The sequence below is a fragment of the Hippocampus zosterae genome, chromosome 11 (genome assembly GCF_025434085.1).
Source record: "Hippocampus zosterae strain Florida chromosome 11, ASM2543408v3, whole genome shotgun sequence".
NCBI classification, from domain to species: Eukaryota; Metazoa; Chordata; class Actinopteri; order Syngnathiformes; family Syngnathidae; genus Hippocampus; species Hippocampus zosterae.
In genome coordinates, this window is record NC_067461.1 from 5,290,050 (window position 1) to 5,307,153 (window position 17,104).

General features: G+C 44.3%; 1 protein-coding gene across 4 annotated transcripts in view; it reads right to left on the minus strand.

Annotated features, from left to right (window-relative positions):
- LOC127610106 (protocadherin-15-like) overlaps positions 1 to 17,104 on the minus strand; it is a 211,857-nt gene that overhangs the window by 149,994 nt on the left and 44,759 nt on the right. The window lies entirely within an intron of this gene.

The following is a 17,104-nucleotide window of genomic DNA, read 5'->3' on the forward strand; positions in this document are numbered from 1 at the left end:
TCCGAATCAGATGCCCAAGCCACCTCATCTGGCTCCTCTCGATGTGGAGGAGAAGCGGCTCGACTCTGAGCCCCTCCCGGATGACCGAGCTTCTCACCTTATCTCTAAGGGAGAGCCCGGACACCCTGCGGAGAAAACTCATTTCAGCCGCTTGTATCCGGGATCTCGTTCTTTCGGTCATGATAGAACAGACTGTATTCAACCTTATGAGGTGCCACTGCACTTATTTACATAATGTTTGTCCTCTATACCACTTAAAAATAATTTGAAAGAGTCAAGACCATTATTTTTTTTTTGATTGAATGTTCTGGGTCATTATCTTGCTCGCAATCAGTCGGCTGCATCTTCCTCCTTTAAATGGGCTGTTGCCGTAGATTTCTGGGTTGGTTTTGTTGCCGCCGTCATGCAAAAAAAATTGTCAATTAAATTAGCAAGTGAATCCCTGGAGAAGCAACGCAAGCTAACGCAAGGTATGAAATTCTCTGCTTCCAACTTTGCTTGAATAATTGGAAGAGGAAAAAAATAAGGGGGGGGGGGGGAGCTTTCAGATGAGATGGAAGAGAGATTGCAAGCCGGGTCCCCTCTGGAGACTTTCAATTTGAATGAATTTGAAAGAAATTCCTGCCATCAAAATCCGTCATCACAATGTTAAAGGCTGCCAATGCGTGTACAAAGTCTCATTGTTCCAATTTGTTGAACTTTTACAGACTGTTAAACCTCCCCCCACCCCCAAACTTTTTCCTGGCAAGTTCATAGCAGGTAGAGCTAATCCTCCTACCGGAAAGTGACAGAGCGTGAATCGGTGCGCCCGCGATGACAGCATGATTGACCTTAAGTGCTGCAGCACTCTGGGGGGGGTGGGGGGGAAACACCGCGCGCCGCTTCCCGCAATGAATCTACCTCGTTACCCCCCCCCCCCCCCCGACAGATGAACGTTCGACAGGGCACTTGGAAGGCCAACAATGGAACACACAAATTGCAACAGGGCTTCTAACAATGGCCAGATAGCATAGCATGAAAGATTGGTTAAGCATCACACAGACGGCTGCGTAGCAAACATGAATTTTCATTCATTCATTCATTCATTCATCTTCCGAGCCGCTTGATCCTCACTAGGGTCGCGGGGGGTGCTGGAGCCTATCCCAGCTGTCTTCGGGCAGTAGGCGGGGGACACCCTGAATCGGTTGCCAGCCAATCGCAGGGCACACAGAAACGAACAACCATCCGCACTCACATTCACACCTAGGGACAATTTAGAGCGTCCAATCAGCCTGCCATGCATGTTTTTGGAATGTGGGAGGAAACCGGAGCACCCGGAGAAAACCCACGCAGGCCCGGGGAGAACATGCAAACTCCACACAGGGAGGCCGGAGCTGGAATCGAACCCGGTACCTCTGCACTGTGAAGCCGACATGCTAACCACGGGACTCTACCGGGCCGCCACATGAATTTTCAATTTCAATCTAATAACATTACATGCGTAGCAACCATTCTCCTTTTTTTTTTTTTTCAAAATTTTAGTTACAGTATTTCATACGTTATCATTCACTATAATAAAGTCGTCCCAAGGGCAAAACGCTCGCGACGCAACAATTGTCTGTTTGTCAGCTTTAATTTAGCCCGCACATCCTTTACAATCTACCTGGATCAGTCATGACGCTGACCCTCCCGCTGACCCACTCCACTCAATACACTCTAATTGATTAACAAGCAACGTATGAGAGGTCGCACCCCTCAACTACAACTACAGCTCGACTAAAGAGAATTCATTTTGCGTGATCAAATCAAGCCGTCTCGAATCTTGAAACGGGTTTTCTCTGGGGTCCAAGATATGAGTTAATAAAAAATAAAAAATAAATAAACTGCTGGTGGCTGACGCAGAGAAGCAGGCAGGCCGTACTGTGAGCACTCGCAGATCGACAGCAACGCGGCTGCCCAAAGAGAGCAGAAGTGTCATACGCAGAAGAACAGTGACTTCTTTGCTTTTATCAAACTCATCCTGGTGCTTTTTTTTTTTTTTTTTTTTTTTTTTGATGGCACGCCTCTATCCCACAAGGCTTTTTTTTTTTCTTCATTGAGCAGGCGATAAGCTGTGAAATCAATCTTCACGGCATATGCTTGGCCCAGGACGATAGGGAGTGACACGCGACAACACTAACATTCAAAGTGGTTCCCGGTATCCCGCTTTTGCATGGAAACCATGGAGAACATCCATCATGTGATGTTCATAAAAGCCCGTGCGTCGTTTTTACAAAAAGTGCCTTTGGTGTTCTTCCCCGTTCTCTTACCACTGAGAATCAGGAGTTACAATTTTAAGAGAGCGCATTGTGCCAAACTAAAATGTGTCTTTCCAAAGTGAGAGCTGCCCGGTCATGAATAAGTGATGAGCTCAATGTTGTTTTCTGCTGACCAATGAAAAGACAGCATCGCGTCTCGAGCCGCGATTTAAAACCTGGACATCCCGTGGATTGTTTTCCGAGAAGATTCCAATTATGACGAATTGATTGATTGTTATGTTTTCTATTGACCAATGAAAAGACCGCCCATCCATCCATCCATCCATCCATCATCTACCGCTTATCCGGGGCCGGGTCGCGGGGGCAACAGCTTTAGCAGGGAAGCCCAGACTTCCCTCTCCCTAGCTACTTCGTCCAGCTCTCCCCGGGGGATCCCGAGTCATTCCCAGCTGCAAGCTGGGTGACATAGTCTCTCCAGCGTGTCCTGGGTCTTCCTCGGGGTCTCCTCCCGGTGGGGCATAACCGGAACACCTCACCGGGGAGGCGCTCAGGAGGCATCCGAATCAGATGCCCAAGCCACCTCATCTGGCTCATCTCGATGTGGAGGAGAAGCGGCTCGACTCTGAGCCCCTCCCGGATGACCGAGCTTCTCACCTTATCTCTAAGGGAGAGCCCGGACACCCTGCGGAGAAAACTCATTTCGGCCGCTTGTAACCGGGAAAAGACCGCCCTTTAAATCCAAACCCAGCAATGGATCCAAAACGAGGGTCGCAGAATCAATATGAATCGATTGCTTGATTGTTACGTTTTCCGTCAAACAATCTCATATTTGAGTCATTGTTTGTTCTGTCTTTTACTCATTTGCCTTTTTGCTAAGTGTTTTTTTATTTTTTCAGATTCAGCACTCCCTCATAGGAGCATAGTCTGGTACTTGTTTCTTTCGCTCTGCCCCTTTCTTGTGTTTTTCTTTTTCATCTAAGAAAATCGTGGCACCGCCGACCCATCAGGCTTCCCGTTGTGTCTGTTGGTCGTTGTTGCTTCTGTCTCTTGGACAGTTTGTAACTGTGAAGTTAATTTCATTGCCTGTACTCCTGACATGTGCAATAACAAATCTGGTTCCATTCCATTAGAAGATTGCAGTTTGTCTTTCTACGTCCTTTAGGTACCGTAAAACCTATTGACGGTTTCAAAACGAGGGTTTGCCAATCACGGTGTATCGATTACCTGATAATTACATTTTCTGTTGCCCAATCAAAAAGACGGCAGTGCGTCTCACTATGCTCTTTGGTTAGCGTAAAACGGGTACCAAAACGAGGGTTTCCCAATGTTGATGAGTCGATTAACTGACTTTTACACTTGGTCAACCAATCACATGACTGCGGCGTGTCTCGCGCCACCCTTTATTTAAGTACCATGAAACCAGTGGGTGGTTTCAAAACGACAGCTGCCCAATCACGACTCCATTTCCTGATTGTTAGATTTTCCGTTTAAAGACTGCAGTGTGTATTTCTCAGCCTTTAAGGGGAAGTAAAAAAAAATAAATGTTTAAAAAGTGCAACCACTTGCGTGCCGAGTTCCTACTCGAAGCTCCACTCGCCAGCGCAATCAACGCATGTTTGAGGCTTTCAAGTGCGTCGTCTCCAACGATATGTCCTTAAGTGTTGTTGTGACAACGACAAACTTTGATTTCTCTCATTTCTACATCCATTTCTCCTCGATCACGTCAAAACCAAAAACTGCAGTCCTGCACAAGTTCCCAACCCCCAGAGAGAGAAGTAATTTCATTCCACGGCTTCTTCCATATTTCCTCTCCTCCACGCTGTGTCACATTCCCGTATCGCGGCACAATGACGGTGCCTCAAATTTAATGAAACATGAGCTGGAGAGATTTCTTACAGAGTACTGAAGGAAAATTACTTTAAGTGATCCACGATCCTCATTAAAAAAAAAAAAAAAACAGGACAATATTGTCCCTGTAAAATTGTGAGTAAACTCCACAGTTTCATTCAACATCTTCAGTTTGAAACAGTGTGTAACGGAGGGACAACACAACATCCTGAAATACAAAATTTAACCTGAGTTATCAGAATAAAAGAAGCTCGAATCTGAGGCGAATCGCTGGAGGGGTTTTTAGTTTAGTTTTGTTTTCTTAAGTAACATTCTCAGGAAATAATCCTGATTCAGTGGGCACTGGCGTCAGTTGCTAATGCTAGCCGCTTGGTTGCTAGCCATCAAGCGGCACAAGTTTGAGTAGTATTTGCTTGTATGTACATTTTTGTCATGACAGAAGGGGTTCACATCTTTTTAAAGTCCCAAGACATGAGCAGAAGAGTTGTTTTTGCCAAGCACTGCTACCTGCTATTATTTTATTTTGGTAGCTTTCCACTTCCAGTTTTTGTTCCCTCGTTCCCGCTGACTCGATACAATTCAACCAACTTTACGCGGACAGCCTCGTCCAATGGAGTCCATTGTTGAGATGTTTGATAAAATGGAGGCAGGAGCCCAAGATGGTGCAGACTCTAGCGTTAGCTTCTCGCGAGCTTACTGCGCATTTTCATCCATCCCGTCATTTGTTTTCCGCGGCGCTTGTGCTTGTTTAACATCTCGGGTAATCTGGAACTTATCCCGGCTGATGCTAATCAAGAGGCCGGGTTCACCCTGAAATGGTTGCCAGTCGGTTCGAGCGCTCATACGGACTAAGTATTGCCAATGCTAAAGGTCCTCAATCAAAACTAATAAAGAGGCCTTCTGAAATAGTTGAACCGCTATCCAAGGGCATTTAACCATAGAATTGGAAGGATCCCTCTGCGGGGAAACGAGAGAAAAACGAGTTTTTAGTTTGCTCTGATAAAGTACCCTGGGATTAAAAAAAAAAAGTGTTGATAATTACAAGGCTTTTGATAATTGCTTGCTAAACTGTGATAAGCATTCATGCTGAATCACAGAGCGCAGTTTTCACACGCTAACGATAATGAAACCTGCTCCGCTGAAATAAAAAATCCCAAGTGTCAGAGAATTTTGTTTTCCCCCACCCGGGGTAAACCACCCCCCCAGCTGTGTAAGCGGCAGGCAGAGCACTAAAGTGTCTCATTGAAGTTGGAGGAGGAAAAATTGCCATTTTCAAGTGGCCTGACATCCTCATCAGTCTCACGACCAACATCCCACCACCTCCTTAACGCAGGTAATAGAATATAGACGCTGCATCAACAGCCCGTTGCCGTGAGAGTATTTGTGTCAGGCTATCAAAGTGAGCATGCAACAAATGACCGTGTGCTCTGAGGCACGGGATATCAAGGATCCGATACACAAGAATCGACTGTAGGGGGGTGAGTGAAAAAAAAACCTCATAAATCATACGAGCCATGCAAAACCTCATCAAATTTAACAACAATAAAAGATTTTTTGGGGGGGAGGGGGGGGGGGTCATTCGTCATATTGCTCCAGAATACCAATGGAAATACTTGAAAAAATGTTTGTACGGATCATTTTAGTTCAGCGTATTTTTGTGGCTCCTCCATGCACAATGAATTCGTTAATGTCAATTCAGTCAACGGCGTCATGTTATTACGATTTGCGGTTCTTTTTATGAGAAGATTTGGTCGAACCATCCATCCATCCATTTTCCGAACTGCTTGATCCTCACTAGGGTCGTGGGGGGTGCTGGAGCCTATCCCAGCCGTCTTCAGGCAGTAGGCGGGGGACACCCTGAATCAGTTGCCAGCCAATCGCAGGGCACACAGAGACGAACAACCATCCACGCCCACACTCACACCTCGTGACAATTTAGAACGTCCAATCAGCCTGCCATGCATGTTTTTGGAATGTGGGAGGAAACCGGAGCACCCGGAGAAAACCCACGCAGGCCCGGGGAGAACATGCAAACTCCACACAGGGAGGCCGGAGCTGGAATCGAACCCGGTACCTCTGCACTGTGAAGCCGACGTGCTAACCACTGGACTACCAGGCCGCCCAAACCTAACCAGTAAGTCCATAACACATTCTGAGGATTTGAGGAACTTTGAGTCAAACAAAAAGGCTTGAATCAATGATTTGATTCGCGACATATTTGTCGAACATTTAATGAGTCAAGACCGACTTCACGTATGACCGAATCCAATTTCCAACAAAGCCAAGTATGAATAGCTTTCATAATAGTCATCATCATTCTCAAACGGCAATAACCGCCCGATTTCAACAGAAACCGGCCAACGACAAAATACCGACGTCTCCACAGGATGACATCACGGGCGTGTAACGTCTCGAGGCAAACTGAAAGCTGATCTCCATGGCCAAAATAAAAACACCTGCTGGAGTAACCGAGCGCCGAAGACCGAAACCCAACCTGCCGCCGCACACGCGCGTGCACCCCTGCGCGTTTCTTTACAATCAACCGGCGAGCTAGATTGAACGTAGGGACAACAAACCGAATGGCAATTCGTTACCTACTGCGAGACACAATCAGCAGTAACAAGGGCGGCACCTTAATGACAACTGGCGCATTTGCCACTCGCATCCAGATCAAGATTCCCATCGGGGTAAACATCCAATCAGACGATCCCGCCACTAAAACTTGATATCTCCCCAATAATCTGGCAAGCTATGCAATTTATTAACACCATGTATGACAGATAGATAATACACGCCTCTGGGCACAAAGTACCTTCTAATTGAATATATAACCTGTAGAGAAGTCTATGTGGTGTGTCGTTCTTTGCAGAGGAGAAAGAATATATGCCTGTGAATGTTATATTGTGTGGCCATGTGTGTTGGCGATGTACCCGTTTGTTTTCAATAATCATTTCTTACAAAAACTTAACAAGTTTGTGCTGATTGACTGACGGTATGACGTCGGATTATTTACATAAAAGCGACGTAGCAATGGCCCACCTGCCTTTTCCCCTCCCAAAGCATTAAAGCGGAACGCGACTTTATTGCAGCGCTCTTCAAATTTCTTGCGTTGGGCTGTGAAGGTGTCAAATACTTCACACCTGTTTATGTAATGTATCTGGAAATAGATTTCCGCCCCCCCCCACCCCACCCCCCAATTGTTTGAAGTAGAACTACAGAGGAGAAGGAAACATGAAACGATGGCTGGGCTGTTTGGCGAGACGCCTTCAATTCTGCACAGAAGAGAAGGAAGACGACACTTTTATCACAATGACGTCTTGCGAGAAACTGCAGGCTATGAACTGTCTTTTTAATTTTGCGCGGTAGTAGAGGCGGATGTAGAAGACGAATAACGACTCGGGTTTTCCGCCCGTCATGCATCAGACAGAATGGGTCGAAAAAGTCAACACACGCCTGTTTAAATAACACATTTTTGTGATAATAGAACGTGAGAGCAAGACTTTTTTTGATTTAGCTGTAGAAGCCTGAAAAAAAAAAATGAATGGGAAGTAAAAACAAGCAAGTGCGATAACGCAGTTGCGCAAGTGTGCACACCCTCTTGTGACATAGTTTGGAATGACCCAATTACGTTCAAACTCATGCTACGTGCCTTTGTTTGAAAGTAAATAAAGTTCAAGTCTTCTAGTAGGCTTTTTATGACATTCTTTGCTGACTTTGCTTGAGTTACTTAGTTACAATGACATGCGTAGTTATAATTACCGGCAAAGTTACGAAGTGGGACATGTTCGGAGTGAACCGGTTACATTTAAACTGAATGGTAAAGAAGTAGATGCCAGAATTCTGGTTGATTCCCTTTTCATCTCAATTCCCGCCATTTTTCCATCCAGATCCAGCAGTGCTGTCCGTGAACATTTTATAGTGGAGCGCCCGCCCGTTCTTCATAAGACCTCCCGAGAGAGATGAATAATGCTGCCATGATTTGGCACCGTATGAAAATAAAATGAGATTTCCCCGAAGCAAGAGGCCATGTCGGACAAGCGCTCAGCATTAACTAATGCAACTTTTGGATGGGACCGTCGCTCAATCGATGGAGGAAAGCAGAGCATTTTATTTGCTCTTCCAGTCAGTCAGCTACGTTGCATTTCCCTGCCAATCACATTTGCATTCATCACCAGTCAACGGCAACTTCTTCCAAGCGGACTTATTGGATTGTCACTCGTTGCTTTTGTTTGTTCATAAAGCTTCGTGAAGTCTTTGACTTTGAAACCAATTTTGAAACTTTATCCCTGGCTCCAAGACTGAATTTGAAACAGTAGCTCTGACTCAAAACCCTGACCCTTAAAACCGTCATTTGAATACTAACTTGAAAACCTATTTTGAAAAGCCAACCCTGGCCAGACACCGAATTTGAAACCTTAACCTTCCCTTAAAGCGTACACATGAACCTGGGCTTCAATCCCCAGGCTTAACCACGCTATTTTGAAACCCTGACACTGGCTTGAAACCATAACCCAGGCTTCAACTCATAATTTAAAACCTTAACCCTCATTTGAAAACATCAGCCTGACTTGACGCCGGAATTAGAAACTTGAGTTTATTTTACAACCTTACTTTGGCTTGAAACTTTTAACATGGCCTGGAACCCTACTTTGAGACCCTAACCCTAATTTGACACCCTAAAAACTTGTCCAAAACTCTAAAACCCTGCCTCTGAACCCCAAATGAAAACCCTAACCTTGGTTTGGAACCCTTGTATAAAACCATAACCGGATTTTGATGTCCTAATTGGGCACTCTAACCTATTTTTTGAAACCCCGGCCGGCTTCAAACTCTTATTTAAGCCCTTAATGTGAAACACCACCCCTGGTTTGGAACCCTTCTTTGAAACCCTAATCCTACTTTGAAGCCCAAATTTAAAACCCCACCTCGAATGTGACACCCTAATCTTGTCTTAAAACCTTACTTGGACTTGAAGCTCTCACCACAGCTTGGAACTCTACTTTGAAACCCGAAACCTCTTTCAGTCTTAATTTGAAACCTTAACCCTGACTTGAATCTCTTATTTGAAACCATAACTTGAAGCCCGAAAAGTGTTTTATAATACGTAAGAAACTCTTATTGTAACCTGAATCCTAATTCAAAACCGCAAACCTGGCCTGAAACCTCAAATTACAATCGTTTTGTTTTTTTTAACACCAGCCCCATGCTGAACTCTTAATTTGGAACAATAACCCTTGTTTCGAACCTCAACCCTCATCTGAAACCCTCCCGATGGCATGAAGTCCAAACTTGATTACACAGGACCTTAACCCCTGTGAGGTGATAATATCTTTCTCCGCGTGTAATATCAACAGGGCCCGGTGTTCGAACTCGCCACGAGGAAAGAGGGGGGGGGACACCTCGGAGACACTAATCTCCACCTCAAAGTCATTTCCAACCGCGGTCTAAAGCCCCATAAAACTAAGTCCAGTTGACTCCAGGGACCTCGGCGACCGACATCCGGCGCGCTCGCTGTCGCCGAGTCACGGGGCACTCAATTGGCCGCATGCCAGATGAGCGCAGGCGAAAACAGCATTAACTTTTTTTTTTTTTCGAAGGTTGACTTTACCGCTGTTCATCGCAGTGCGGCTGAGACTGTCAAGAGGTTTCTCTAATGACTTGAGAACTTCAATCCAAAATCCCGAAGCCTTTTTTTTTTCAGCACAATAATGAGGTCCGTAAGCATGCGGCTTCGAAATAAGGGGAAGCTAATAATCCTGCCATGGCGTTGGTATCGTGGAACCTAACTCAAAATGCCTTACCTCATTTAAAAGCTTGTTAAGACTTCCAAAACTGGAAGCCTGACTTGAACCCTTCACCCAATCTGAAACCCTTATTTGAAACCATGTAAAAAAAAAACGGTTGTACTGCTCAATGGGTCATATTAGCTCCTCAAAGCTCATTAGTACGGCACTAATATCAGTCATTCTATGCAGAGGACAAAGAACATAAACAACCCTTCTCAAATCTATATATCTTATGTAATTATAGGTGGAAAATTTGATCCTGGGGTTTTAAAACACGAACCTGTCTCCAAACCCTAACTTGAAATGTGATTGGTTTTACCGCAGAGCGATATCTCCTCCAAGCTCATTAATCATGTTTTGCTTTTTTTTTTGTTTTTGTTGTTTTTTTTTCAAACACATTACGCTGATTACTTCTCTTAAGAGAAGCCATAACACAATGACACTCGCATTAATGAAGAGACTGACAAAAGAGCCGTAAGAGCGTGCCTGGCAAAAGGAAAGCTTCCACATGAGAAGGACTGCATTCAAAAAAAAAAAAAAAAAAAAAAAAACATCGCTGAACTGAATAGACAAACATTCCGCTGCCAACTGTCTTCTCGCACTGCACCAGTCTCTTTGACTCGTTCCCATGCTGGCTTGCAGCAGTTCCACTGGCCCGCTACTAATGGATCCTATTTGCACATTTAATTCCATTAGGCGATGCAGACTTACAATGTCTGATATGTGACACTGTGCGAGTGATATGACAGAGCTGCCCCTCTCCCTTTGGAAGGAGGCACTGAGTAGGACACTTAAAAATGGCGGGACAATTTTTTTTCCCCCCCATTGAAATGAACTGCAATGCCGTTAATCCGTTCTTGCTTCAATAAAGAGCCTAGTGAAAATTGTTGTCGCGTGTTTGTAGTTTAATAAGGAAAGTAGCCTTGAGTGATATTACACTTTATAAAGACAAAGAAATAACAATTTAACAACGATGAAAGATTAAAACAGTTGGCGCATCATGATTGAATGTGTCAATTCATTTCGGGGTGTAGCTTATTCTGGTGTTCCAGCCTTGGCCACAGGGGGGCGGTATCAAATAAAACTTGACTGTGGCAAGAAAAACTCCCCTTTCCCTAACCCTGGCTCGAAACCTGAACACTAGATTAAAATGCTAACCTTCTCTTGAAACCCTAATCGTGGAAAGAAACGCTCCTCGGAATCTTTGACCCCAGCAGGAAGCCCTAATTTGAGACCCCAACCCTTTATTAATTTGTTTGAAACCATACCCTTGAAACCCAAAGGTAACTTGGCACCATAAATGAGACCAAGTTAACTTTGACCTAAAAACCCTAATCTGACATGAACCCTCGCTTGACTTTCTCAACCTGGTTCATTCATTCATTCATTCATTCATTCATTCATTCATCTTCCAAGCCGCTTGATCCTCACTAGGGTCGCGGGGGGTGCTGGAGCCTATCCCAGCTGACAATTTTAGAGTGTTCAATCAGCCTGCCATGCATGTTTTTGGAATGTGGGAGGAAACCGGAGCACCCGGAGAAAACCCACGCAGGCCCGGGGAGAACATGCAAACTCCACACAGGGAGGCCGGAGCTGGAATCGAACCCGGTACCTCTGCACTGTGAAGCCGACGTGCTAACCACTGGACTACCGGGCCGCCTCAACCTGGTTTAAAACCCCAAATTGAAGACCCTTTCCCCATTCTGAAACCCGAATTCCTGCTAGAAACTTTACGATGAAACTCAAACTCTGGTTTCAAATCCTAACATCAGGGCTGTGAAAGTGTAGCATCTTAAGATAGGGGAGGGGAATAGAATTCCACTTGACAATGAACGAGCAGGATGAAAGAAGGAAGGAATAGAAATGAGTTTGGATAAAAGTAATCAACTTTTTGTTTTGCTTGCTCTTCTTCTTCCTCATGCTTCATTATTCACGCGGGACTAAAGCATTTCAAGCATCGCTACCCTCGAGACTTCTTTCAAATAACATTGAAATTCTCTCCCCGGAGGAGTCCGTTGTACATATGAATCAGGTCATATTTGCTGAATGTTTAAAAGCAATGCACCATGTCGTCTTTTTTTTTTTTTTTAAACACATATAGATAAATTCACATACATTTGTCACTCTCGCAGGGTGAAAGCCTAAGTGGGCTATGTGACAAGTGTGGTTTTTTTTGTTTTTAAACACATGATTTTAGAGTGACGTTCTTCCTTGGTTGACATTTTTGTACATTTTTGCACCCTGTAACTCAAATGGTTTTTTCATTATACATATTTCATACCACTCTATCATCATGCGTATACAAGTCGTCAAGGATTTAGAGTCATTTTACCATTTCCAAGTGATGGGTTTCATCACCTGAAATAAAAGTACTTTTTTTGCACTATATAAGTTGCATTTTGGGGGGAAATTGATTTGACCAAAAAATAAATAATAATAAAGTACAGCTCGGACTAGCACCCAAAATCAAATGTGCTGTATCGCTAGTTTAGCTTGCAGCTTCTCCCACAGCAATACGACATATGATTCTAGTTACGGGAAACCATTAGGAGGAACGGAAAAAAAAAACGGAAATTTTGAGTCCAACCAAAACTCGTTCGCTGCCACTGTCAACACGATTCAGGAACAGGGATTTTGGATCACAGTCTGAAATTGCATTTTAACATTCAAGTTGGACCTGAGATGCAAGAGCAGCCAATCTCCGAAAAAGAAAAAAAAAATGAGTGACTTCTAGTCCAAAAAATTCGGTCTACATTGTATGATTTGATACAATAGTGATACACGTTGACCGCAAAACAGTTTTTGACGGCATGCAAAATAATCAGATCAACCTAAATGTAAAGATGACGGACACCAGATGTGTCAAACTCATTTTTGTCACGGGCCACTTCGGAGTTACGTCAATTACGTTTCTCGTCAAGCCGTTACGACAAATGATGTGGCGGGCCAGATCTTGCCCCGAGGCCTTGACTTTGACACCAGTGATGTACACGGCACAGTTGCACGCCATTACATGTTTTTGACTGTATTTACGATTTCTATAAATAACAACATGATCGCGGTGCTATTAAGTCCCCACTGAAGGCCCAGGTACCAAACGTGCCGCCGGCCTCCGGTTTATGTAAAGCAGATCGCAGAGCATTTGCATTTCAATCTTGTCAATGATTGAAACCGCACGGGACGCCGTCGAGTTCTCCGACAAGCGTAACCGGCAAGTGACATGATTAGTTTCATCTTTCTCAACCATTTACCACGCGTTCCTCTCTCTCTCTCCATCTTTTGGTCTAAACAAGCCACTCCATTACTGCTCCATCTATAATGTATCCCCTCTGGTTCACTTAGGTTACCAAAGCACCTCTTTAATTCACCCCGTTCACACTTGAATTGAAGACGCCCTGAGCTTCCCATTTTGGCTGTGGTGATATAGACGACAATCTAGCTTCATATATTTCTCCGGGAAGCTCATAACGATCATCTGGAAACCGCCATGAAGTACAGGGGGTAGAGGAGCTTTGGAATCCATCTGGTCTATCGGCCACTTGACGTTAACGATCCCAAGAAAATAGGATGTTCATTTTTCATCGTGTTTTTAAGTATGCCGTTGAAACACGCACACTGTTTTATAAACCAGACTTCATCGCTAGTATTTCTTGTGGAACGTGAAGGCATGCTCATTCGAATCGAACCCGAGGGTGTGGCATTCGGTCGCCGTAGAAGCTCATTTTGAAACCCGAGTAAACACTAATTTGAAATACTGACGCTTGTTCGACCTCGGGTGTAACTTTTCCTTTGAAAGCCTAAATTTGAGACCGTAAGCCCATAGCTTCCACATAGCAGAGCCGACATGCTATCATCCGCAACAGATGAAATACGACTGGGCTTTGAAAATAATACTAAATAAACATTATAATTGGAAAAAAAAGCAAACAAACTGAAGCGACATGTGTCGAATAGGAAATGAGGACTCTGTACACAAAATCAGCAGTGAAGTGTTTCTGTGGGACACAGCGCATGCTAATTAGAAGCTAGCCCGAACCATGCTATCGAATAGCAAGGAAATGCCGATTTGTGTGGAACACATCCGCAGAAACTAGGTGGGAAACATATGGACGTAAATAGCCTTTGGGAATTGATCGGCAAAACCGCAGGGGCAGATGTCCATTTAGAGGAAGAGCATCATAAAGATATCATAGATGTGCTACCTGTTGAGTGCAAGCGTCTTATGGAGAGCGCTAGCTCCGAGAGCAGACTCTCAAGTGCAATGATGCTAATATATTCACAAATGAAAGCTTAAAAAGCAACTTTTAGTATAAGTGGTAGGATTATCCAAAATAGGAGGAATCCATAAAGTGGATGCGAGCTTCAAAATGGGATGGCGGTCTGGGAATTATCATTTTTACATAAAGAGGCACCGTGCAAGCATACATAAATTTTTTTGCCACTGTCAGTTGGCCCGTCTTATACTTCACTAAAATATCAACACTATTATTATTTTCTTTATTTTGTCTGAGCTTATTTGCGTGTGTAAACATGTTGGAAATGGTCTTTGGACTCGGGTTTGAATGTTGATGGTCTGCACGGCTTATTTAATGATTTCACTTTTTAAAACATTCATTCATTCATTCATCTTCCGTACCGCTTGATCCTCACTAGGGTCGCGGGGGGTGCTGGAGCCCATCCCTGCCGTCTCCGGGCAGTAGGCGGGTGACACCCTGAATCGGTCGCCAGCCAATCGCAGCGCACACATAGACGAACAACCATCCACGCTCACACTCACACCTAGGGACAATTTAGAGTGTTCAATCAGCCTGCCATGCATATTTTTGGAATGTGGGAGGAAACCGGAGCACCCGGAGAAAACCCACGCAGGCCCGGGGAGAACCTGCAAACTCCACACAGGGAGGCCGGAGCTGGAATCGAACACGGTACCTCTGCACTGAGAAGCCGACGTGCTAACCACTGGACTACCGGGCCGCCTCCTCTTTAAAACAGTTCTTTCAATTATGTTTAAGTAAGATTAATTATGTGATCATTTATAGATGCCATTGGTCCTTACGTACCGCTTCGATCAAACATTGGGAAAGTGAAAGGAATGTAGGGACGAAAAAAAAAAAAACTGACTGAGCTCCTGTCAGGGGAGCACTGTGGGGATGAAGACTAACATATGGAGGTGGGGGGGGGGGGGGGGTTGGAGGTGGAGTGTTGGTGCGCAACATGACAAGCGCCACCACATCCCATTTTGCAGGTGCGCCATAATAGCGGAAGGGAAAATATAAAAACATCTACCGTACGGTATTACCCACAATCGCATTATGATCATGATTTTAACATATGGAGTGTTGGGGAAAGCGCCACTGTAGCATCCGAGACGGCGACACGACTACAGTCGCCGTTCTGTTACATCATCCTCGTGCCTCACTCGCCAGGCACGAGCAGTCAATCCAACTGTTACACTAACAGCTGTTACACCAAGGCAACGTTGAAAGTTGAACAGAGCGTTAATCGATTAGTCATGCCTGGGGAGTGGGCCGCGGGGACGATGCTAAGGAGGCGACTGTTAGTGTTACGCCGGTCTCTTGTGAGCCGAATCTGTGCGATGAAATTTCACTATAATCAGTCAATAGTTCATTAAAAAAAGACAATACAAGCATGATTTGTTTTTTTTGCCAGTACTTGTGTGTGACAACCTTAAAAAAACTTGGCCTTGCTACACCAAAGTAAACTTTGCAGCGAGAACAAGGGAGCAGTTTGAGAGCAACGTGAGTGTCGTCATCTTTAAAAAAACACACAAAAAAAAAACCCCATCACCCCAAAGGATTGCAGGCAATCGCCAAAGGTCTTGAATTTCCTGTTTCCACACTTCATGGTGTTATCAAGAAGTGTCAGACCTAAACCTGCTAAGATGTTTCCCTGACACATGCAGGGAGAAAAACTCGCAGAATGCCGCAATACTTGGTGTGGGTTATGGCAATAATAAAAAAGGGGGGGGGGGGGGGGCGGGGGAGGAGGGAGAGGGACATGAAAGACACGTTAAGAGCTTCGAGCTGATGTGGAGTAATCTGAAATGAAGCCTGTACTAAAGTTTCAGTTCGTTTGAGGAGAGTTGCTTTAAGGATATAAGCTTGAAAATGTCGAAAAGATGATTTTGTAAAAAATAAATAAATAAATAAAATTACGATACAATACAATACATGCTGATTTATATAGCGCTTTAATTTAAAATGTGTTTATCTAACCTGATGTGGAGGAATTGTAACTGAAAAAATCACATCTTTATCCGAGTTTGTAAAATTAAGGCAGAGGATAAAGAATATATACCTGTGAGTATTTTTATATTGCCAGATTTTTTATAAAAAACGTATATATAGTTTTATCTGTCATACACGCAAAAGTGCATCGGTGGCTGTGGCTCTCCTTTCCCACATGCCAGGGCATTACAGTCAGTATGCGGTAAAAAGCCATAAAAGGGATCACTTCAACGATAAACTGGGTTTAGACGACGCAGTTCATTCGGGTTTTGTTATGGCAGGTATTTTATTTCTACTTCCAATGAGAAGATCCGACCGACAATTTTGTCGTTGGCTTGCGGAAGGAAACCGCCACACGCTGCAGTGAGAAATTCACGCACGTGTAAACTCCACACGGGAAGGTTCAAACCCAGAACTCGCTAACTGTGGGGCAGACGTGCTAACCACTCCTATAGGAAAATGTTTTTTTTTTTAAACGACCAATTTGCTTTCACCCTGAGAGATTCCACGATGGTTTGATTCGTAAACCATAAAGCAAAGTGGTCTATTCTCTGCAGGTGTGCGTTTGGGCTTTTAGGTTTAAAAAAAAAAATAAAAATCTCTCTCTCTCTCTCTCGCCCGCTCTCTCTCCCTCTCTCTCCCTCTCTCTCCCTCTCTCTCCCTCTCTCTCCCTCTCTCTACCTCTCTCTCCCTCTCTCCCTCTCTCCCTCTCGACGACAAATGTAGTACAACCTCCTACTCTTTATAGGCATTTGTTCATTTTATGGAATGTCGCAAGTGAAGCCTCAAACGCCATTCGACCTTTTTGGAGGGGATTTTTTTTTTTTTTTTTAAAGAAGTGGAGTATCTTATTACATTGCTTGTAATTTACCAAGCGAGCCTGTCAAAGAAAGTGAAGTAATTAAGTTTTGGAGGAGGCCCGCATTCGTCCACCTCCCGCGGCGCGGGGTGAAATGATAAAACGAAGCTCTTATTGATATGCATA